This window comes from Taudactylus pleione, unplaced genomic scaffold (assembly GCF_031769625.1).
Source record: "Taudactylus pleione unplaced genomic scaffold, aTauple2 ptg001009l, whole genome shotgun sequence".
NCBI lineage: Eukaryota > Metazoa > Chordata > Amphibia > Anura > Myobatrachidae > Taudactylus > Taudactylus pleione.
Window position 1 is genome coordinate 223,004 of NW_028285410.1, and position 25,663 is coordinate 248,666.

The window sequence follows — 25,663 nt, forward strand, 5'->3', positions numbered from 1 at the left end:
TAGGGCTAATGGTGTTCTGCTAACCCTACCTTTTTTTATATTAGCCACACATACGATTTCTCCCTGTCTGCTTGAGGACACTATTAGATTTTTCCAGGACACTTTAAGTTCCTGACACATCCCAGGTGAAAAGTGGAGGGTCTTCCTGATTAGCCTTGCCTGTGTGGGTTATGGTAATACAATGACTGGTACCCCTAGGTAGAACTGTTGCCAAGCTTGTGATCCTAGCATAATGGACCGCTGTCCCATAGAGTGATGCCCATTATTCAAAAATACATAAACATACACACATTTCATATAAACTGTTATGGACTAAAATACTCCCCAAAACCAAAACCCTTATTCCCCACTTTTTAAAATCTAAAATAAAATATTTTTTTCTCTTTCTATCCACTGTAGCGCTCAAGGGAAATAGTTGTCTTTACTTCTTTCTTGTTGGATAATTGATTCATTAAAATTATAGGACGAGACCCAATTATTATTAAATACTAAATCTTCCTCCCTGATCCATCATAGTCTAAATTGAGAAAATAAACAAATTTTGAAATATCCCCATAAAAAGAGCCATCTACTCGCTAAGAACAACCTGTGCAAAATAACCAAAGATAGATTACCCTGGTTCCTCTTCTCAGCCAATCAGTCATAAGCCGCCTGCGTGGGAAAACATCTGTGATTGGCTGGCAGTGAAGGGAAATCCTGAGTGGACATGAATTAAGGCCTTATTCAAAGCTGTATGCTGTTAGCATTGGTGCTGCACTTTTGGACACAGCAGCTATGCTAATATATGCGAAAACCGCAGGAGGCATCTTGTGTAAACAGACGCATCCTGACAGCTTCTGTGATCTGCTGCTGCATCCGAGGACGCAGCATCACATCACCATCGGCCATCTCAGTAAGCCTAAGCTTACTCAGAATGGCCGCCAGAACTTCTCTGCTGGGGCCAGGAAATTGACCCCGGCCTCTGCACTCGCCCCCATTTTCAGGTATGCTGCCTGGTACCACCAACTCCCCACACCCAAATGGCCCCAACCTGTCATACAGGCTAGGACTTAAGGTGTGTACACTGTCACACGTGCAATATTGTGAACGATATGAACGATAATGATGTCCTTATCCTTCATACTGTTCAACATCGCTCCGTGCGTATGCATGACATCGTTTACGATGCGCGCTCCCGTGGAACGTTAACGATGTCTGCCGTCATGCGAACATGCAGGCCAACCTAACTATATTGTCAGGCCCTGAATGTTTGGGGACTGTGGGAGGCGATGTCACTAACCGGTATCGTTAATGATATCGTTCAGTGTGTAAGCTCAATGTCGGGAATGACATTGAGCCCGTCAGGTGAGGGGACAACAATGAATGATATCGCTCATAGAGCATATCATTCTGCTTGTACCCAGCTTTAGGGGGCACTGGGTGCAACAATACAGGACCTGCTCTGCACATTCGCAGAACAGGTAATGAGCATAAGCAATCCCTCCACCATCTGAGTTGTACACATAAGATCGGGTTTGTATAGAGCTCTGAATCAGGCCCTTAGATCAGTATGCAGTGATTGTTTGTAGTATAGTAATGGTGGCAACCTGGGCAAAAGGTAAGAGTGGAAATGTCCAACATATATACGAATAGCACTAATACTGTATACTGTACACATCACCTCTATGTGATAAACTCACCTCTGGGGCAATGTAGCCTCGTGTCCCTGCATAGCCCACGGCTCCCTGGATCTTGTTAACAGCCAGCCCGAAATCGGCGATTTTAATGTGGCCGGATCCATCAATAAGTATGTTCTCTGGTTTTATATCTCTGTAAAAGAGACATTTTACACTTAGTATTTCATTAAGTACTTGTTTGCATAGACAGTATATGACACACATCATAAGTATCATAAGTGACTAAGGCTAATTTACCAATGGGGAAAAATGCATCTTCCATGGGACAACTGTCTTTTACACCTGGTGGGTCAGGGCGATCCGCTGTTGTGTGGACAGTTCCAAGGATCATGGATGCTGTGGTGTAGCTACTATAGGTGCAGGGTGTGCTATACACATGATCCCTAAGCTAAGGGGGCCCCGGACTGCCCATGGAATGCTATGGTGTAGCTACTCTAGGTGCAGGGTGTGTTGTACACATGATTCCTAAGCTAAGGAGGCCCCGGACTGCCCATGGAATGCTATAGTGTAGCTACTATAGGTGCAGGGTGTGTTGTACACATGATTCCTAAGCTAAGGGGGCCCCGGACTGCCCATGGAATGCTATAGTGTAGCTACTCTAGGTGCAGGGTGTGTTGTACACATGATCCCTAAGCTAAGGGGGCCCCGGACTGCCCATGGAATGCTATGGTGTAGCTACTCTAGGTGCAGTGTGTGTTGTACACATGATTCCTAAGCTAAGGAGGCCCCGGACTGCCCATGGAATGCTATAGTGTAGCTACTATAGGTGCAGGGTGTGTTGTACACATGATCCCTAAGCTAAGGGGGCCCCGGACTGTCCATGGAATGCTATAGTGTAGCTACTATAGGTGCAGGGGGGAGGCAATCGGGAAGCCGACTGCCTAAATACCGGCAGCCTGCTTCCCGACTGTCTTATCCCAGCAAGGGTGAAATGCCGGGCGTCTAGATGTAGACACCCGCATTTCCCCGACGCCGGGCGCCGCGAGCGGACAGCCGCGGGGGGGGGAGGGTTAGGTTTAGGGCTCCCGGGGGGGACTTAGGGTTAGGCACCCCCCCGGGAGGGTTAGGGTTAGGCTAGGGGGAGGGAGGGTTAGGGTTAGGCTCCCCCGGGGGGGACTTAGGGTTAGGCACCCCCCCCGGGGGACTTAGGTTTAGGCAGCGGGGAAGAGGGTGGTTAGGGTTAGGCACTTAGAGGGGGGATTAGGGTTAGGCACTTGGGGGGGAAGTTAGGGTTAGGCACCCCTAAGGAGGGTTAGGGTTAGGGGGGTTAGGTTAGTAAATACTTACATATCCAGGATCGGGATTTCCAGTGCTGTCGGGCTTCCGCTGCGTCCAGTGGCGGGCTGGGCTGGGGGGCAGGGTGCCATGTGCTCCCCGGGCCACAGTGTCATGCGGGCCGCGGGCAGTCTGTGTCACTGTGACACAGACTGCACCGCGTGTGTAGCGCTGACTGGATGGAGTTCGGTCAGCGCTACACAGCACAAACACACAGCCGCCGGAGCCGGCAGCTGTGTGTTTGCTTTAGCAGCTGATGAGAGTCAGACAGACTCTCATCGGCTGCTGCTCCCACTGCCAGAGCCAGACATCTTCCGGCTCCCGCAGTGGGTAATGGAAGTGACGCGTGACGTGTCACTCTCATGATGCAAAGCGGCGGATGGAGGAGCTGATCTCGGCGGCGGGACCAGGAGCAGGAGCGGGTGTCAGGTAAGTGTTTTTTTTTTTTTTAATATTATGTGTCTACTGCGGGGGGTCTGGCACTATAAGGAGGAGACCACTACTGGGGGCACTACAAAGGGGGGACTACTACTACTGGGGGCGCTACAAGGGGGGGGGACTACTACTACTGGGGGCACTACAAGGGGGGGGACTACTACTACTGGGGGCACTACAAGGGGGGGACTACTACTACTGGGGGCACTACAAGGGGGAGACTACTGCTACTACTGGGGGCACTACAAGGGGGGTACTACTACTGGGGGGGACTACTACTAGGGGCACTACAAGGGGAGGGGACTACTACTAGGGGCATTGCATAGGGGGGAGGGGACTACTACTAGGGGTACTACATAGGGGGGAGGGGACTACCACTGGGGGCACTGCATCGAGGGACCACTGCTGGGGGCTCTATATAAAGGGCAATAGTGGGGGTACTGCATAGGGGGAAGACTACAACTGGGGCCACTATTTAAGGGGCACTGCATAAGGGTTACCACTACTGGGGGCACTATATAAGGGGCTTACTACTGGGGGCACTGCATAGGGGGGATTACTACTGGGGGCACTACTCGAGGCCTGCATAAGGGTGTCCTCTCCTGTGGCACAGGGTGGCACTGCATATGGGCACTACGACAGGGGGCTGCCCCATATCTTTATTTTTACCTTACATTAATCCCATATGGACCTGCCTCCTCCCTAGAACACTTGAGGGGGGGACGCACGTTCTTTCGGGCACCCTGGCTACACGCTACTCCTCTGCCAGGGCCGCCTGCATGCATTTGCCCCCTAGGCTAAAAGTTGCCAGCCAGCCCCTGGCTGCGTCGCACTCTGCTCCTGTCGGGCTGCCGCTGACGGGAATCGAACTGCCGGCCAGGCGGCCGGCGGGATTTCATACCAATCCCGTGCAGGGTGTGTTGTGCACATAATCCCTAACATAAGGGGGTCCTGGACTGCCCATGGAATGCTATGGTGTAGCTACTCTAGGTGCAGGGTGTGTTGTACACATGATTCCTAAGCTAAGGGGTCCCCGGACTGCTCATGGAATACTATAGTGTAGCTACTATAGGTGCAGGGTGTGTTGTACACATGGTTCCTAAGCTAAGGGGGCCCCGGACTGCCCATGGAATGCTATAGTGTAGCTACTCTAGGTGCAGGGTGTGTTGTACACATGATCCCTAAGCTAAGGGGGCCCCGGACTGCCCATGGAATGCTATGGTGTAGCTACTCTAGGTGCAGTGTGTGTTGTACACATGATTCCTAAGCTACTATAGGTGCAGGGTGTGCTATGTACATAATCCCTAACATAAGGGGGTCCTGGACTGCCCATGGAATGATATGGTGTAGGTACCACAGGTGCAGGGTGTGCTGTGCACATAATCCCTAAAATAAGGGGACCTGGACTGCCCATGGAATGATATGGTGTAGGTACCACAGGTGCAGGGTGTGCTGTGCACATAATCCCTAAAATAAGGGGACCTGGAACTGCCCATGGAAAGCCATGGCATAGCTACCATAGATGTAGGGTGTGCTGTGTACATGATCCTTAAGCTAAAGGGGCCCCGGCTGCTCACTCTGCTCACTGAGCACCGCTCACTGGACAGCCATTGCCACCATATTTTCAGCATTTTCCTCGAAAATAAGAGTAGACTATAGCAAATACTATGGCGTCAGTGCCAGAGTCTATGATAACTTCTGCACATCTGTTTTCTGTGCAGGTGCCAGTGATTTATTTCTGGGGAGGAGAGGGCCCATGTAAATACCTGGCATAGAGGGCAACTCATTGATTAAAGTGCCCCTGATGAAGTGGATGTGCACCTTGAAGTGTGGTTGCTGAATAAAAGGGGGAATGTGTATAAAGATGTATACAGTACAGATCTGCATTATGTCTGGTTAATATCCTATTCAATGATTTTTTCTTCAGACATGTAAAACCAGCTCTCACATATACAATAGCAGAGACAGCCACAGACCAAACAAAAAGGACCCACATCACCAATTAGCATAAACAGTGTGAGGAAGCGGGTATTGTGCCCATGAAACGCGTTACTAGATATTATGCACACCCTTTTATGACTAGCCCTATGTGATATGATGACCACCCTTTCTGTGTTACTGTATGGAAAATTCATAATAAATTCATGTTAAAGACACAGATAAGACACTTCAATTGTTAGGACCTGCGCCTTAAAGATTTATTGCCTACAAACTTTTTCTGAGAGGTTTTAGGGTAATAAACACTAACGATTGATTGGATGGTTACATCAGTAGGTTGGCTCAAATCACCCCCTTCCAAACCTCTGTGAGGCGGCTCAGCTGGAACGGACCTCAAATAGGCCCTGGTTATTTAATATATGACAGCCAGCTTTTTGGAGCCAGGAAAAAGGATATTCAAATATACACACAGTATTTCTATGCACTGCAGTGATGTGTACGGCAGTGATAGGTAGTAGGAAGACCACTGCAGGAACATAAGGGTCAGCCTAACCTGGCACATTATGGGGGTGTGACCATGCCCCTCTAAGATACAGCCGCGCCCCTCCATTATATGGCCACACCCCCATTCATATCGGACAGAACCATTATTAGGTATGCCAATAGCACAGATGCCCCCCTCCTACGTATTGCTAAGTATTTATTTTATTTTATAAGGGTGTAACTACTTTCATTCATTTCCCATTGTAAACACAGTTACATCTGGGATGACCACGAATCCCCAAAGTGACATTTCTTCTATGTTTATGTAAATGAGGAAAGAAAGGCAGATACCGATGTATGAAGCCCTTGGCATGCAGGTACTGGAGACCAGAGACAATTTCAGCCGCGTAGAATCTGTTAAAGAAGAAATGTAAAAATATTGTAAAGTCCCAGATCCAGTTCTGTGTGAGGATTCTTTATATACAAAAAAAGTCATGTACATGGAATATATATGTTATTTACAGGGCAATTGGGAAATTATGAACAATGTTGAGGGCTGTTGTACAAATTTGTAATAGAGCAAAATCTGTTCAGTGCAGCACAGATTGTGCCATATATGTAATAACATAAGCCGCAGATGTAAGACCCTTATAATGGAGCTTCTGTGCTATGGTGTGTGTGTACCAGGCAGCCACTGCATAAAAATGTGTCCTCATATACCTAGCACCCACATGCCATATGGCACGAAACACCATCGTCACTGAGCCACTCCAAGAGATATGTCTTATTTGCATCGCAGATGCAGCAAAACACCACTCACAGTGTACTAGAGACTCTGGGCTGTGACTCTAACTACACAGGAATTAGTTTTACACTTGTACAAAGTCACAGATGAAACACAATGGCGCTTGTCATGAGAAAAAGTCGCACCCGATTCATCGAAGAAATTAGTATACAGATCCAGACTCGCACACAGATATACAAATGTCACACATCGAATTGATCAGTGTAAGCTAGTAATGTCGTTTTGTCACTCCCAGGCCAATTCGACCAGTACCTGGCGCATCGAGATGGGCTATTTTTCCCGATTAGAGCCACAGTGTATAAGAAAGGACGGGATGTAGTCATATTGCTGGTGGATGGAATGCCGGCTTTCAATATACCGACGCTGGAATCCCGTCGCCCGGCCCAATGCCAATGCTGCAACCCCCTTAGGGATCGTAAGACAGCGAGGCCAGGTAAGTCTTAGCTGTGGGGGGAGGGTTAGGTTTAGCCATCCCCAGAGGATTTAGGGCTAGGTACCCCCCAAGGAGCGTTAGGGTCAGACTGCAGAAAGGGCCGGTTAGGGTTAGGCACCATCGGAAAAAGTTAGGATTAGGCAACCCCCCGGGGAGGGTTAGGCTTAGGGTGTGGGAAGGGGCGGTTAGGGTTAGGCAACACTGGGGAAGTTAGGGCTAGGCACCCCCGCAGGGAAGTTAGGGTTAGACACCACTAAGGGAGGATTAGGGGGGGAGAGGTGTAGGGATAGTATACTTACAGCCGACATCAGGATTCTGCTCTGTTCAGGCTGCCACCGGCGGGATTTGTAGCCACCGGTATTTCATACCCAACCCATAAGGACACCTCTGTATTTCCTATAGCACTAAGCTGCTTACTACCTCCCCCCATAGCCAGGCTCTCCTCCTCTCTGTTGGTTTCTCTGCCGCAGACAGGTCTTCTGAGCATCTGGTCCGGAGAAAGAGTAAAGGTGCGAGCAGCCGCTGTATAATACACTATGCCTCAGCTGCTTGTAATTTCCATCTGCTGCTAGGACTGGCTGTTCAGGTGATGTCACTTCCCAGTAACCCATGGGCATCCAGTCACAGCCGCTGCATGGTATTATAATAACTATATAGCTCTGCCTCCATGGGGGAGGGAGGAGAGAGCCATAGTATTTATATGGGGCGTAGAGAGATGCAATGTGGGATAGGGACTGAGTAAGGGAGCTATAGATAAGGGTTAAGCTGGGTACACACTATAGTATGGTGCAACCTCACCAATGGTGTAATGTAATCATACATTGCACGCGCCATACACACTGCACAAGCCGGTATACAATATCGCGATGTGTCATTACGTGCTGCATGTAACTGCACCACGTGATTCATTGCATTGTCCCATCTACCATGCAGAACAGCAGAAAGGATGATGCAATGAATGACAGCCGTGAATCATGGAATGACCGTACACACTATACGATGTGCATAGACGCGGATTCCCACATTTTCCATGAGCGGGAACACGCTGCACCTGTCCTGCTGTGTCATGGCTGCAGTCTGGGGTCCTCCCATGGAGCCACGCTAGCTAGCCAGCCCCCCAGTGCCCCGCCATAAGTACCAAGCCTGGGGCTGGAGTTGCGGTGCAGCGGAGGGGTGATGGAGCAGCAAGGCTGGCGTCCATAGCACTGCCTAGCGCTGCCTGCTCTTCAGGAAAACCAAATAAAAGAAAACATAAAATAAAGCTTGGCTGCTTAAAAGCAGCCCAACTGTGCAGACGGTGATCCAGATCCTGCCGGACATCAACGACAAACTGAATTGCCTCAGGCTGTGGGTGGGGTATAGGGGGGAAGGACTGGGGCATCCTGGGACAGAAAAGCTTTAACTGTTGGTGTCCAGTCCTCCTAACCATCACCTATACCTCATTGTCTCCCCTGTGTAGCCCTATGGATCCTGAAGAAGAAATATTGCTCTGATTTGCGTCACAGCGATATATCATACGATACATTGTATATTGTGTACCCAACTTAAGAAAGACAAATACAGGTTGGAAAGAGTTATAGGTAGAAGAGACAAAGTGATGGGTGACCAACAACTGAGAAGGTGATAAAGCATATTGTCTAAGTGTGTGTGTGTGTGTGTGTGTGTGTATTTGTGTGTAAGTGTCTGGCTGTGTCTTCTGGCCTGAAATTATTTCTTCTTTTTATCCACCTAAAATTTGGTTGTGTACATAAAATGTGGTAATCATTGGCGGCCAGTGCTGGTATAACCAGTAGGACAAGTGTAATGAGGGCAGTGGTGTGACAGCTGTTCTGCCACTGATTATAATGTATCTAATCCCCCACACTGTAAGCTCCTATGTCTCATATCTTCTCTCACACACAATTAGAGTTTTTACATCAGCTCAGTGATAGAACTTACGTTACAGCCTGGACCTCAAGACGGCCTCTTCTCACCAGAAGATCGAACAGGTCTCCACCGCTGGCGTACTCCATGACGAAGGCCAGGTTGTTCTATTACAGGGCACAGACAGAACAAAGTCACATATTTGCCAGTTACTCTAGTACAGTCATTACTCTTACAGTTACCTGGTCTGGGTGCTCAGAATGTACAGCAGGCACCGCGCTCTCCACCATCTATTACACTGTGACTATTACTGTATCTGACATGTCCTACACTATAACACTATGGGTATGACACAATAGGGGTGATTTATAATTAATAAATATAAAATGTGTCTCCTCTGACCTCTTCTGTCTGCGTGTGCGCACATACGTGTGGACAAGCCCGCATGATACATACATTTCCCAGGACATTATAGTGATATGAGGGAGTGATTACTGTGTGGATCCGGCCTGGAATGTGTTTAGGTATAAAACAAGCCTGGAGTGACTAAGCACAGCCGCTAATGTCCCACACTCCTCATTACATCACTGTTCCCCAATGGCTGCTCCCTAACTGCTTGCTACCTCCTTGTGTGATTACACCATGCCAGACACTGGGCCTGATCCTGAGTCACACACAATAGCACATGCAGCAGGGTCTATTGGTGGTCACCTGCCTGCGGGTTTATGCAAATGGCATACAGACTCCTCCCCTGGTGTACATCCATGTGGCCGATTGTACAAGGACTGAGACGCCCATTCACAGCGACCAGGGACGCAGTAATACCGATTGGTGCGTCCTTATATGTCACCATCGCTCGCACCATCAGCCTTATGGCAGCTGCAGCTTCTCCATCTGCCTATGGCCTCATATGCCTGCAGCTGTGTACACACCCAGAATGGACTATTAATCTACTCACCTCCCCCAATGCCCATCACTTACCACAACATGTGTAATACCGGGCATCCCGATCTCAGCAGCGCCTCTGTACGTACACCATGTATAACGCAGGCGCTGTAATGGTTCTTAGGAAATTTTGCACATGCGCAGTTGCAAAAAAATGTGATATGACATATCCTTCACACTTACTCTGCTCTGTGCTCTCTCTGCTCATCATACATTACCCCATTTATATATATTACATATATAAGGGTAAAGACCGGCACTCCAAATATCTCCAGTAATTTCCCAGGTGCCCTCCAAGGGGAAACTGTAGTTAAGTTACAAGCAGAAGCTCTCACAGGACTTGTACATAGAAAGAAAAACACTGCAACCCAAGCAGGTTTAGTCCATATACTGTACATACTGTATACACTGATTGTACTAATTCCTGAGGATGTCCTCCTTGGGCACAGAGAACAGAAGCGGCTCCTACACTCTTGGATGATAGGATTGCTGCCGAGAGAGGAGGGGGAGACACTGAAGTCCTGGCCAGCCGAGTCCCGGTGCCTGCACAATGGATCTGACAGGCACCCAGGACCGACACATGTGCACGAGTGGCGGTGGTGCCACACATACACATAACACCAGCTCCTAGGGACTGCATTAGCATCAGCCCCTAGAAGCCAGGTAGGGCTGCCTGGAAGGCAGAGGAGCGGCTTCCCACTGGAACAGAAGCTCTCTGCTAATCACAGCCCGGATTGGCAGCCCCAGGAGAGAAGACACCTCCCCTTGGGACTACCTGTCCTGTGCATCACTGGCAGGTAATGCTTCCAATGGGATGAGAACAGACAGAAGCGGCCGGCAATCATAGACGGGGGCAGGGGTGTAACACCACTAGCAGCTCTTTGTAAGAAGTATCCCCCTCTTCCTTGGATAATTAGACAAATTTGAAAAAAGCGCTCCGTGGTGTTTGGACAGAATATAGGATTTAGCAGACTATGGGCCTGAACCCTAATGTTCAGGACCCGTATTTATATGTATATGAAAATGAAAATAGTCACAATAGAAAGTCTTTAAAAATCAAAACTGGTGTGCAAAAACTTGAGGCTGGGTGTTCAAGACTTTAAGTCCCTTGACCCACAATTTGGTTTTTCTGATAGGGAGTGTTCTGATGGGAACCTTTTAAAAGTCAATATAAAGTATGAGACCAAATGAAAAGTTAATATACAGGTGGGCAAAAACTGTCGGCTGGGTGTTGGTTTTAACAGTAGCAGATTAAATCAGTTATGCAAAAACTGTAGGCAGAATGTTGCGTGAGAATAAATGGGCTTTGTCCAGGATTTGATTCCAATTGGCCTCCTCCTCCACTGCTCACACCACCTCAGAGAAGGAACGCAGTATCAGAGTGACAGGTACACTAGAATGCAGTGTCATAGGTGAGGAATATCAATTTACCTGACCATGATGTCTGCTGGTCCTGCACGTATTGCGTCTGCAAATGCTGATTGTAAGTGTCAGTGGGTGGCTTAAGGTAGGTAATGAAGACTGAGTATGCTGGACTTATTGGAAATTAAAACTGTTTATTAAACAGTATAAGAAAGTATTACCCTTCAAACAGGGATTGCAATTAAAAGTACATGAGTAAGGGTAGCAATGTGCCAACGCGTTTCATCTCATATAGAGACTTCTTCAAGGGCTGATGTCCTAGGTGCATCTTTCTCATCTTATATACTCACTGCAATTAGCTATACATCTCCTGCTGTGATAGCGCCGCACTTCCGGGTGGTACTTCCGGGTTGCGTGCGCACGCTCATAGTAGCGGTGGTTAGTCAGCGTGTCCCCCTAGTGTCTATCTTCTGTGTACAAATTAAGTCAGCGGCGGCGCGGTGTCCGTGCTGCCGTCTGATCACAATGGTTGAGATTCACGCAGGACTTACTCCTGTCATAATGTCCTCCCTCGTGGTGGCGGCCATCTTTGGTGAGACTAATGTTATGCTACTGTTCGCGATAGAGTGATTACTCCAATGCTATCTGATAGAGAGGGTGAGAGTGGTGTATTAGACTCTCTTACTTCTTTGTCCTTATTATTAAGGGCGGCCATCTTTGGTTAGGTATATTCTGCCCAGTGTGTGATAGCAGCTAAGGATATGCATTAACATATAAATGTGGGTAGATATACAAAGGCATTATATCTTATGGACCAATGGAGCTTTTGGGACATGCCCCTGGTGGAGATATCGATCTATCATTTGAAATAAGGGTAAATTAAATTGCGGACTTGCAATGACAATAGTCAGTCAATTAACTGATTAACTGACTAATCAACCAATAGACCAGTTAATTAGCCAATTAGCCAGTCTCCTATGTAATTTAATCGAAAACGATAGGTCATAAAATATTAATTAAATATAATGGATGTAAGAGAGAAGAAAAAGAGAGAGAAAAAAGAATATAATAAGGCAGCAACTAAAAATAAAAAGACTGAAATATTGAATTAAATATGTACATATCCAATACAGGTGTTGGTGTGTGTTACTATGTACATAGGTAAGGTGGGGGTTACCTATGAACCTTACTAAGGAATTTTTTAACAAAGATGGGGTTCAATCATCTCTTTTATTGTGATCACAGATTAGGGATCTATATTAAGACCTTCTGAGTGTAGAGTTTGTAGGTCATAAATCCATCGGCTCTCTGCACGATTTATGATATCTATTTTGTCGCCTCCCCTCCAGTTGTAATTTATTTTGTCAATTCCCATGAATTTCAGCCCCTTAGGGTTGCCCTGGTGAATAGATTTGAAGTGTTCAGAAACACTGTGGTTCTCAAAACCTGTGCGGATGTTTCTGCAATGTTCGTAGATCCTTATTTTAAGGGGTCTTGTGGTACGTCCCACATATTGAAGCCCACATGGGCACTCCTATGGGAAGTCACTGCCAGTCAGTGTAGTCATGGACTGCCACTGGCTCACTGTGTTGGTGGATTTTACTGGGGGAGCTGCAACCCCTAGGAAAAAGCCACCACTGGATAGGAGTATTACACACTTTATAATACAGCAGTATAAGAATAGTACAGAGCATTCACCCTGGACCACAAGGATGATTGTAACATGCAGGGTAATACCTCGGTCCGGAATGTCAGGATGCTATGAACTAAGAAGGGGCTCCCAGATGTTGCTTGTAAAACTGTCATCTCCTCCAGGGCTTCCGCCTCCTCTCTCTCTGACATTCCTCTGATGTTCTGGACCTTTATGGCAACTTCCTTCATGGTGATGTTATCGTACGCCAGCAGGACCTGTATGTGTCAGTGATACCGAGATGTTACATGGTCAGGAGCACAAATAGCTGTCACTATGTATGTAGAACCGGGCTGGTTTTGCCTTTTTAAATTAATGTTGCTTTAATAAAAAAGGGCTGACTTGCTGGAATCTTGTTGATGCCGGCATCTCATAGGCTATTACATATTTCCTCATAGAGCTGTTATTGGGTCAGGAAATCTATCCTGAAAAAGCCATAAAGTATAATCTGGAATCTGATTTGCTAATATGCTGCTTTGTAAATGTTAATCTTCTACAAGTTCCTGGTTATCCCTCATAATTAATAAGGACTGTCTACAATTCTATATACGTAGTTATCAAAATGTGAATGCTGGTTGTGACTATAGCTGGTTACAGAGTCTGCTCTCAGCCCTGCCCACATACATACTGTTAGCTATGAGGAAGATAACCAACAAAGGGGGACTCAGCGAATGAGTAATATCTCCCGAAGGGCAGTGATCCTGGGGAGGGGACACAACGGTTATGCTAGGTGGGAAGGGAGGTGTCTGATCTGTTTATCTAGACTAGTTATTTTAGAATGCACATTAGTACTCTGTTGTGTAAATGATATTTAATTAAAGGTGAAATAACAGTAGCTAAGAATGATATTTCTTAGTTATTATCATTTTTCGACAGCGGAATGCAGGCTAGGGACCTATGATAGGCATCGAAATACCGATGCCTATCATAATCCTGATGCCGAGGACGCCATCCTGAACTAAGGTAAATCCGGAGCGCCCTTAGCGTTAGCCACCAGAGGGGTAAGGTTAGTATGAGGGAGTCTAGCAGGGTTAGTGTTAGGTTTGGGAGGCAGAGAGATTAGGGTTAGGCATCCCTAGAATGGAGTGTTAGGGTTAGGCACCCCCAGGGAAAGATTAGGGTTAGGCACCCGCCCAGAAGAGCGGAAAGGGGGGTTTAGGGATAGGCACCCCCAGGGGTAGGTTAGGGTTAGGCACTAAGGGGGGTGGTTAGGGTTAGGCACCGGGGGGGAGGGATAGGGTTAGTGGGGGACAAGGGGACATTAGGGTACTTACCGGCCCCTGTCGGGATCTTAATCCCGTCGGACATCCGCTGTCTGGATTTGAACCGGCAGCTAAATAGCCACCGGCATTTCAATCCCATTCCATAGACAGACAGCATCTAGCCAGTGACTAATGGTAAATAGTGACAGGTAGTACCCAACATGCCCAAGTACAGTTTTATCAAATCCTGGCACTAAATATATTTTACACATCTTTCTTCATATAGAATTTGTATTACTCAAACACATTTACATTCACTTATAGAGCGCTATCATTTATGGTACAGATAAACCATAATGGCTCAATAATCAGATATTTGCAGAAGGATGAGGTGGTTTGTAATTGGGAGAAAATGACCGTTGTTGTGACATGTTATGATATACAGAATAATTTATCTACAGTATGTGTATCTGCAATAAGATAGAATAGATACGCATAATAAAGTCAGGAAACGTACTACTCCAAAGCCGCCCCGGCCGATCTGATGTTTGAAGTTGAATCTCTTGATGGTATTAGAGGTGTCCTCGGGGCAGGCTGGTGAGGTGCTGCTTGGTCCTTGTGTAGTAAAATAAGGCACAGGTTATTCATGCATTGATTAACAGGATATAAGGACACAGTAAGATGATGATAATTACTGACCTGGGATATTTGGGACCACATAATAAAATGCATTGTAGGGGCCCCTTTATAGCTGAATACACTGATAGCTAATCGGAAACACCAGGTCTCATTGTACAGTAACCTTCAGCTCATAAATGTACTTTAATGTACACAATGCTCCCAGTTATCTCTTTATACTCTGTTCTTTTTTATTTGTTGTATATTTGTTTTATTCTTAATATCAAAATAAAATAAACTAGGGCCCAGCACATCTTTGCTGAGTTCCACATCGGTGACCTATTTTTGACATTCCTCTTATGGAGAGGGTCAGAGAACAGCCTGTGCCAACCTTTTTTCCCATTCCCAGCTATGCCAGCCTCTCTGCCCTTTCCCTGACTGTGACAGCACCATTCTATGCCTGTGTTAGCTTTTTAGACCAATCTCTGTCTGCATTATCTTTTCTGCTCTCTGTCTATCTTTTCCAGACTCTTTGGGCTCTATTTATTAACATTATTTTTACTAAAATAAAGTGAAAAAGGGTGTTTTCACAGCCTTTTCACATTATTTTAGTATCACCTATAGTTATTACAGGGCAATTGGAGTAGAATTCGTAAAGTTCTACTCCAACCCCTAAGTATCACTTATTTTTAGTAAGCAGATCGCATTTCCCTTAATTGTAATGGGAAATGTGATCCGACTAAAGTTATTAAAAATAAATTGTACAAAAACACCGGGGAAAGCCCTGTGATAATAACGCCACCTGGAGGTGGCGTTATCCAGGGTCTCTCCCGGTTACCGGGCTTCTACTCTGCTCTAAAAGGCAGAGCAGAGCCCGGAGCCGGTCCCAGTGATTAGCTGTGTATTCTAAACAGACCGCAAGCTGATACACTGCAAAATAAAAAAAGTAAAAAAAAAAATTTACTTACCTGACTACATGGACCGGTGGTCTGGGCTCCGGTGATGACTCCCCTCCGGTCAGCTGGTCTCCCATGCTGCACTGCGGCCCAGTCATCAGGTGATCGGGTCCCTGTGCAGTATGGGATATCAGCTAACCGGATGCATGGAAGACATTACCGGAGCACCGATGACTGCAGGTAAGTGCTATTAAGGGAGGGGGGATGCGGGGGGGTCCGCGATCACGGGGCGGGGCTTAACTACAGGGGCGTGGCTTAGCGCCGAGGGGGTAGTAGCAGCGGCGGCCGGTCGGCGCATGCGCGGGCACTTTGTCACTGTATTTTTGGTGAAAATACTGTGACTAGTGTGCGGAGGGGATTCGCAGGGACAAAGCTTTATCGCAAGCTCTGTCCCTGCAAGGGATTTGCAGTAAATCCCTGCGATATTGCCTGAATTCGCAATGCGAATTCAGTCGATAATATCACACTACAATCTGCATTACAAATGCGGATTGTAGTAAATAGAGCCCTTTGTCCTTCCCCTGTCTCTTTCAGGCTCTGTGCTAGGGATGGGAATCATTTGATGGTTCATCAGAAACATCGGTCAGATGGTCTTCGATGTTCGATGCTCAACCCTGCAATGTTTAGAATCAAATGTTTCATCACCATCGCTAGATTTCTCCCCCAATGTGTTTCCCTGCTTTTCCAATGTTTTTTTTTGTGACACTGGGCCTGATTCAGACCCGGTCGCAAGCGCTGAGCTCTCGCAACCGGGTCGATGGTGGCCCAGAGCGCATGCGCACGACGGAGCCGGCTCCGTCGTGCGCATGCGCGAGACCCGGATAGCGACGCCTCCGGGTCTCGTACCAAAGGGGGCGTGCTGTCGATGTTGAGTGACAGCACGCCCCATTTGGTGGGCGGGCCAGGGGAGTGGCTGCCCAAACGGAGGCGTTCACAGTGTTGTCAGTGGGACAACACTGTTAGAGCCAAAATCTCTCTGGGGCTTGCGGCAATGATACCCTACCACAAGGGTCTCGTCACAAGCCCGATGGTTGCGATGGTCTTGACCATCGCGACCATCTTCCTGGCCACTCGCTATAGCTGTGGGTGGTCACCCATAGCTATGCGAGTGGCCAGGAGGCCGTTCTAAAAAAAAAAAGACCGGCGCGTCCGGCTCTGAATCAGGGCCACTGTGTGGTGCTGTCACTGCTTTGGGCTGTCAGCTGGCTCGCTCCTTGTTTATAGTCAATTACAATTTAGGGGCATATTCAATTAGCCGCGAAAAGTCGGCTAAGTTTCGCCTCCCGGACTTTCCGCCTACACCGCATGTTTTTGGAGAAAAGTCTATTCAAGTGCGTGACCGCTTTTTGCCCAATTCAATTGTAAAGGATGTGAAAACGGAACCTTTCGAAACTCAAACAGGCAAAAAGTGCTCTCAGTTTTGGGAAATCAGCCTGACACCCCCCAAAAGATGCACTGACATTGGGGATCACTATAGATCGCAGTGCGTGTGCGCGAATCAGTGCGAGAGATCGGGAAGCGTTCAGTCACTGTGCATAGACTGCCCAGCAGAGTGAGTGACAGGAGAAGATGTTTGTGGGTGGTGACAGGGGCTGGCTGCTAGAGACGGGGGAGTGGAGGTGCGAACGCAGGCGTGCCTGAGCATCTCAATGCCGTTTCAGAGGCGTGCATAATTTAGAGGCAGTGTCATAGTACACGTCACCTGGCTGGATTTTACACTAAAGTGCTCGCAGTGTTTGCGGTAGGGTATGGTCAGCCTCAAGCGCTGCGATCACATCCGATGGTACCCAATGTACCGATAGTTGCATACACTTCCTGGAGATGACGTGTGCAAGTTGGCGTCTTAAGGCAGGCTAGTGGACGTCTCCATACGCAAAGCGATCGCACGCCAAGACAAAGTGGACGTGCTAATGCCTTGGCGTGCGATCGCCTGCCTTCCCGAATTTGTATACGCATCGAGCAAGCGAACGCATACAGCGAGTGGGTCTGAATCAGGTCCTCTGGTCAGCCAATTAGCAGAAGCACCAATTAACAGTCCCACCCCTGGCTCACTGCCACTGGTGCTGCTCTAGGTGAACACTGGTTGGATTCTGGGGTGTCTGGCTGCTGCAGCTATTGAGGAAAGAGAGTACTTTATGTACAGGAACGTAGCTTAAACCCCTAGGGATTTGAGTGCACAGATAGGAATCAGTATAGTGGTATTGATAGGGTTAAATTTGGTAAGTTTTTGTCAGCCTATTAGGATAGTGTAGGTCATACTGGTGGGAGGAGTTTAGTGATTTAGTTCAGTGTTAGGCAGGGCTCTGCCTCTTCTTTTTCTTGGACTTTCAGGCAAGTACAGGATATTTGGGCTGTGATAAAGCCTTTCTTTATACTTTATCTTCCTACTTTCTTACTTTCTCTATTCTGCCTTTTCTGCTCTGCCTTTCCCTCTCTCTATCCTAAGTGTGCTGCCCGCAGTAGTATAGTAATAAAATTCAACCCCCCCCCCACCTCCTCACCTTAGTGCTTGCTGAGATGTCCAGTCCTCGGCGCTCTGCTCCTATACCAGCGCGTTATGTAGAGTCCCTAGGGACTCTCACGCGCAGGTGGGCCTCCTCTTGTCTGGCCGGGGAGAGGGAGCTGAGGGTGTCTTTTGGCCTCCCCCCCGCCGCAGATGCTCCCCCTCCATCACCAGTCACCGCAGCTCCAGCTCCGGAGTCTGTGGATGGCTCCGGGGTTCAGGGCCAGCGGGGGCGTGGGCGCACGCTGGCGTCCTCTCCCAGCGATAGCGGCAGCTCTATTCAAGCTGTCCGCAGGCGGGGTAGGCGCCGGCGGGCTCCCGCTTCCTCCCCCGATAGCAGCTCCGCTGCTGTACCACGTGGTCGGGGCGGCCGCCGGTGGGCTCCAGCCTCCCCACCCAGTAGCGCGGCGCTAGCGCCAATAATAAGGGGTCCCGGCAGCCCGCGGGTGTGCGCCCGCGGGCATATGAACGGCCCCATCAAGGCAGCAGTTTGGCGGCCGGGTCCTCTAGGGACGCCGGCGCCATTTTAGAGGCAGAGGGCGGCGGCCATTTTGGCTTACAGAGGTCAGGGTCAGAATTAGGAGGATCTCCTGATCCTTCAGGATCCAGTTAGGGTGAGGAAGGTGCTGTGTTCCCGCAACGACCATATGCCAGGCGGGGTGATAGGCAGGTTAATACGCGCGTGCATGGTTTAAGGGATTGGGGGTCCTCCTGTCCCTATGCTGCCAGCCGCACAAGTGCCCCTCAGGCCATTAGTACCCCTGCTCCTACGCCCTCCCCAGAGTTAGGTGCACTGACAGGAGTGTTGGTGGCTCTGGTAGGCGCACTTACGCCTCTATTACATAATGTGAACGGGTCCGGCGGAGGGGATCAGACTCCTGCGTTACAGCAATTGACGCCACTTGTTGCGCAGTTGTCCGCGATGTGTAGCCTACCTGCACCTGTGACAACCACCGTTTCTCCTTCTCCTCTGTCTCCTCCGTCTCTCTCTTCCTTGCCGGTTGGTACCAGGCCCTCAAGGTCTGGTCCCGCCACACGGGGTGGGAATGAAGGGAATGTGAACACGTTGTCGCTGGCCTCCTCCTCTGTTGTTGCAGGTCTCTCCGGAAGAGGTGTGGAGGAATCCGCGTCTTATAATTCCCGGAAGTCATTTCGGGTGGCGGATCCGGTCGTTCCTGGGCAGTCCGGCGTTTCTGCATCAGGTTCATTGGCCGAGGGTCACAGATACAATGACACCCCACAGGATGAAGGGGCGTCCACTTCGGGTGAGTCGGATAGTGAGTGGAGTGAGGGGCTAGTTAGCTCAGAATCTAGTGATACATCCACTTCTAGCGGAAGTCGTAGGCATCACCGTCGTAAAGCCAAGCGGCCGCGTCGCTCACGTGCATCTAGATGGTCGCGTCGCCGCCGTCGGCGTCGTCGGTCCTCCAGTGAAAGCGGGGAATCGGATATTAGCCCAGGGGACGTCGTCCGCTGTGCTAATACGGCAATTCTCAGTGGGCTAAGGCCGCGTATGCGTGAGAAAATTAATAAGGGCAAGTACGTTGACGTGTTTGCTCTTACGTCCAAATCTCGCAAAGCTTTAGCCGCTGCAAAAAAGAAAGGGGGCATCGGGGAGGATGTCCATCGTTCTTATATAAATTGGCTCAGTGGCTTTTATGTTTTTGCGGGCTGTTACCTTAAAACCCGTCCGGAAGAGGCCATGAACGTGATACGATACCTTCACCTGATTCAGGGGCTTTTCCGTACGTCACGCGGCCCTGTATGGCGACAGTACGACGAGGAGTTTCGCCGCAAACAGTCAGGCGTAAAAATTATGGATTTGGGGTGGAGGGACGTGGAAGTCTGGTTGGAGGTAACACAGCCCGCTCCTCTGACCACTGAGGTATCTTCCGGACGGAAGTCCGGCGGCCAGGGAAACGCCCAGAGTCGTTTCTCTAAGGTTCTGGCTGCCAAAGGCCGTTGTTTTGCTTTTTAACAACGGCAATAGTGCAGCGGGAGCCCGGTGTCATTTTCGACACCACTGTTTGCGTTGCGGTGCCCCCCATCCAGCCAAGGAATGCCCCAGATTGCCTGCCCCTGCTTCTTCCGCTGGCTCCAGACCTACTGGGTCCGGTGCCGCTCCATAGAGCTCCATCGCCAGTCCGCGTGGAGGCAATCCGTAAGTGGTTGTTTAGGTACCCATTGCGCGAGACGGCGTTGTTTTTGCTTGATGGCTTCACCGAGGGGTTTCAGCTCCCGGTGGTGGGTAATGTGCTGTTAGGGGAACCCAAAAACTTACGTTCAGCTTACCTATTGCCGGGTATTCTGAAAGACAAAGTGGCCAAGGAGGTGCAGCTGGGGCGCATGGCTGGGCCTTTTGCTGCCCGTCCTTTGCTCAATTTAGTTCTCTCTCCATTGGGAGTGGTGCCCAAGAAGGCCCCCGGGAAGTTCAGGTTGATACAACATCTATCCTTTCCAGCTGGGGGGTCGGTGAACGATGCCCTACCCGAATTGTTAGCTCGGGTTTGTTATCAGTCATTCGAAGATGCCCTTAGTTTAGTGAAATTGGAGGGTACGGGGGCCTTGTTGGGTAAGGTCGATGTGGAGTCTGCCTTTCGCCTATTGCCTTTGCACCCCGACTCGTTTCGGTTCATGGGCTTTAGGTTAGAGGACGGCTTTTACTTCGACAAGTGTCTCCCCATGGGATGCTCTGTGTCGTGTTCTTATTTTGAAGCTTTTAGTTCTTTCCTGCATTGGTGCGTTTGCGTGGGCACTGGGGAGTCCGGGGTGGCCCACTACCTCGATGACTTCCTATGTGTTGGGCCGGCTGGTTCCCCTCATTGTGCGGAGCTTATGTTTTCTCTGCAGGCTTTGTTTAGTGAGTTCGGGGTCCCAATTGCTTCCAATAAAACGGAGGGGCCTTGCACTCGTCTATCGTACCTTGGTATCGAGATCGATACGGCTGCCGGTTGTTGCCGTTTGCCTGCAGAGAAGATAGCGAAGCTTCGCGACGCCATTACGCTTGCATTGTCACTAGGTAGGATTACCTTGAGGCAAGGGCAATCGTTACTAGGGCTCTTCAATTTTGCATGCAGGGTAATCCCCATGGGGCGGGTTTTCTGTCGTAAATTAGAGAGAGCGACCACAGGAACACGCCGACCCCATCATTTCATACGATTGTCTTCCGAAATTAGGAGAGATCTTCGAGTTTGGGATGTTTTTTTTTTTTGGAAACATACAATGGCATTAGTTTTTGGTTGCATCCCCCAGCTGCCAGTGCACAGCTGCAGCTTTTCACGGATGCAGCCGGTGCTACTGGTTTTGGAGCCTACCTGGAGGACTCTTGGTCCGCTTCCCAGTGGCCTTCATCTTGGGTTGCCGGGGGGCTGACCAAGAATCTTCTTTTACTCGAGCTGTTTCCCATAGTTGTTGCCCTGGAGTTGTGGGGTGATCGGCTCCGTAACCGGCATGTCATATTTTAGTGCGACAACTTGGGGGTAGTTTATGGTATTAACCGGCAGAAGTCTACATCCTTGACGGTTCTCAGGCTCCTTGCACAGCTTGTTTTGCGCTGTCTGGCATGTAATGTTCATTTCGAAGCAAGGCATGTTCCCGGCGTAAACAATTCCATTGCAGATGCGCTATCCCGCTTTCAATGGGTTAGATTTAGGGAACTTGCACCTTCTGCGGCAGCGATTGGTGATATCTGCCCCCCTCATTGTTGGCAGGTTATTTGTCCGGAATGGAGGGGTTAGTGCGGCACTCGCTCGCCCCCAGCACGTTGAGGTCCTACCAGTCTGCCTGGAACCAGTGGGAGTCCTTTTTCTCCCGCAAGCGTGACGGAGGTAAGCGGATTTACCAAGTCTTTTTATCTTTTATATGGGGTCTATATTCTGCTGGTAAGTCCAGGGCGGTGGTGGCGAGAATCATTTGCGGCGTTTCGTTTTTCTTGCGCTTGCATGGGCGTCGGGATTTTACCAAGGGATTCTTAGTACAAAGGGCTGTTAAAGGTTGGGCTAGAATGGCCCCGGTTCAGGATGACCCCAGAAGACCAGTTACTTTTTCGTTACTTTTTTTTAGTTTGTGATTGTATTGTCTGATGTTTGCACGTCCCCTTATGAAACGATACTTTTCCGGCTCGCTTTTGCGATGGCCTTTCACGGGGCTTTTCACATCAGCTAGTTGGTAGCTGCTTCTCATCGGGCCCCTCCTGCTTTACTTTATTCACACATTATCGTCGCCCGGTCTCTGATGTGTAAGCTGCAGCGATCCAAAACAGATCAGTTGGGTAGAGGTCGCTGGGTGTATTTGGCGGCATGTTCGGATGCATGTGTTTGCCCAGTTGCGCTGGCCAGACAGTATTTGCGCCTTCGGCCCAACTTGCCAGGTGCGTGGTTGATCCATGGTGATGGTTCCCCCTTGACCATGTATCAATTCCGATCTGTCCTTCAGCGGTGTACCCAGTACCTCGGCTTGCCTCAAGGGGTATACGGTTCCCATTCCTTTCGGATCGGGGCGGCTACAGCCGCAGCCCGTGCTGGATGGTCGGTTTCAGAAATTAAAGTGCTAGGGCGATGGAAATCGAACGCTTATAAACGCTATGTTCGGCACTGATATGTTTGCTTCTGCATTGTATATTGTCTTACTATTGTATTATTATAACGTGGAATTTTTCTGTTACCGCTCGTCACCGTTATCGGTGGGGGCCCTGAGGGATTTTGCCCTGTTTTTGCCCTGAACCACGAAAACTGATTGGCTATTGTTATCCGGGCAGGTTTTTTCAGGTTTTCACCTTGGGCCAAGTTAGGTTTTTTTCCCCCTTTGCTCCCCCTCCTCCTCCCCCCTGTCTTTTATCTTCTCTACCTTTCTTTCTCTCTTTTGATGCCGACATTTCGTTTGTGCTAAGTTTTGGCTTCCATTTGGTAACCTTGTTACATTGTGTTTTTTCTTGCAGGAGCTAATTTGGACCCTCGACCCATATGGGTCGTGGGTCACTCATTTATCCATTGGGCAGCTACATCGCCCTTGGCGTGTGACCCTCAGTCATTTGTAGCAGTAGACAGCATTCGCTGGTTAGGCAGGAGAGGTATGCGCTGGGACGCGCTGCTAGGTTTGCTGTTAGAGATGGCGTCGTGTTTTGGGGCTCCTGGTGTTCTAGTCTTGCATTTGGGGGGCAATGATCTGGGGTCTCAGTCATCCTTAGATTTGAGGTACAAGGTAGTTAAGGATCTTGAGACCATTTGTTCCTGGTGGCCATGGTGTAATCTGGTTTGGTTGGCTATCATTCCCAGGCAGTGTTGGAGGAGCGCGAGGCCTGGGGTGTTAGTCGACAAGGCAAGACGCAAGGTTAATTCCCTAGTGGCAAAAAGAGTGGTAGCTTTAGGTGGCCTGGTGATAAATCATCCTTTGATACGCTTTAGAGATTCTCACCTGTTCCGTTCGGATGGAGTTCACCTTACTGAAGAGGGGACGTCGCTGTTCTTGGAAAGTATCTTTAGGGGATTAGGTAGTTTAGTTTAGACTGATGGCGGGCCCGTCTTTAAGAGGTGTCGTCGGGCGTGGCTGGAAGGAGCGTCAGGTAAAGGGTTAGGTTCACTGCAATTTATTTTGGGGTGCAATCGGCATCAATACACTGTTGACGTTAACCTTCTGGGGTCAGCTGCACTGGCTTACTGGCCGGGCCTTTTTATGAGTGTATTGGTGCCTGATTTGGAGACCTTAAAGATTACTTGCTTAAAGGGCAATTGGCCCTGCAAGTATGGTGGAGGATAGTGGAAATTGCTTAAAGTGAATTTGGACCATTGGCTTATGACGCTCTTTCTTTCCGTCACCAGTCGTTTTTTGTATTTAAAATAAAGGCTGATCTTATTTTTATAGCAATAAAGTTGTCTGTGTCTTTATTTTAGATAAGTTATGTAAGGTTGGTTAAGCTGTACTGGTTTGGATTTGTGTTCACATATACCGATAGGGCGTTTATGGTAACTGAGCAGTCAGTGTCACAGTGTCACTGTCAGGCACTCACTGCATGTGCACTGTATGACAGACCCAGCAGTGCCTCAGTGTGTTCTGGTGTGACGGCATTGGTGAGGAGCTGAGAGAGAGAGAGTGTGTGTGATGATATAAGGCGGGATGTACTAACCTTGCGGAGTACATCCTGCCATGCTTTGCATTTCCAACTGATCGCATATGCACTAACATATGCGATCAGTAGCGCAAAGGACAACTCTTCCGATAAAGGCTGTTTTTTGCGATGTGCGCTGTGCCGTGGACATCTGGGTTTATGACCCAGGAGTCCATCTGACCATGTGCAGAGTGACGCGTCGGCCGTGGGGCATGCTGGGAGGGATTCGATCAGACTCTCTGCTCCTCCCCTGTCTGCACCAGACTCTCTGCTCCTCCCTTGTCAGTGCCAGACTCTCTATTTCTCCCCTGTCTGCACCAGACTCTCTGCTCCTCCCCTGTCTGCACCAGACTCTCTGCTCCTCCCCTGTCTGTGCCAGACTCTCTGCTCCTACTCTGTCTGCACCAGACTCTCTGCTCCTCCTCTGTCTGCACCAGACTCTCTGCTCCTCCTCTGTCTGCACCAGACTCTCTGCTCCTCCTCTGTCTGCACCAGACTACGCCCTTCCTCTGTCTGTGTCAGACTCTCTGCTCCTCCCCTGTCTGCACCAGACTCTCTGCTCCTCCCCTGTCTGCACCAGCCTCTCTGCTCCTCCTCTGTCTGCACCAGACTCTCTGCTCCTCCTCTGTCTGCACCAGACTCTACGCCCTTCCCCTGTCTGTATCAGACTCTCTGCTCCTCCCCTGTCTGCACCAGACTCTACACGCTTCACCTGTCTGCACCAGACTTGACTCTGTGCCCTTTCCCTGTCAGCAGCAGCCCCTCTGCACTTCCCTTTCGGCAGCAGCTCCACTACCCCTCACCTTTCATTGGCAGCCTCTCTGCCCTTCCCCTGTCAGCAGCAATAATTGTCCCCCACCACCAGCATTTCCTCTGGGCCCCTCAAACTTTAGATACTGCCCTGTACTTTGTCCTGCCTCCTCCTTTTTCTTCTAGTTCTCACCTCTTCATCCCTTACATATCTTATACTTTTACTGAAGTCCAAGAAGTTCTGGGGCTGCTGACCTGAAGCGTTATGGACTACCGGAGGCACAACCGTGTCCAGGACCACGTAAATGAATGTGAGGATGGCAGGTGAGCACAATCTTGGGACTTTAGTATTTTTGTTGAGCAACTGTATAGATGATTGTTCCAATAGTATGGATCCTAAACATCAAGCTTTTACTCCATAATCACATGCATTAATTGGTTTTAAGGAACTAGCGGTCAGGGATCCTCATGCAAATTATCAAAGCACCAAAAGCCCTATTATTACTGGTGAACAAGGAGATGTTTTTGTTTTTTATACTGCATTAGCCAATTCCTCTTTGGGCTGATCCTGTAGTTGTAGGACAAATCATATCACCACCAGGGTCTGCCCGTACCCCTAAAGTGGC

At 49.0% G+C, this 25,663-nt stretch overlaps 1 pseudogene; it reads left to right on the plus strand.

Moving 5' to 3' along the window:
* The first annotated feature begins 21,908 nt into the window (after positions 1-21,908).
* On the plus strand, positions 21,909-22,780 carry LOC148454314 (uncharacterized; annotated as a pseudogene).
* Positions 22,781-25,663: the final 2,883 nt, after the last annotated feature.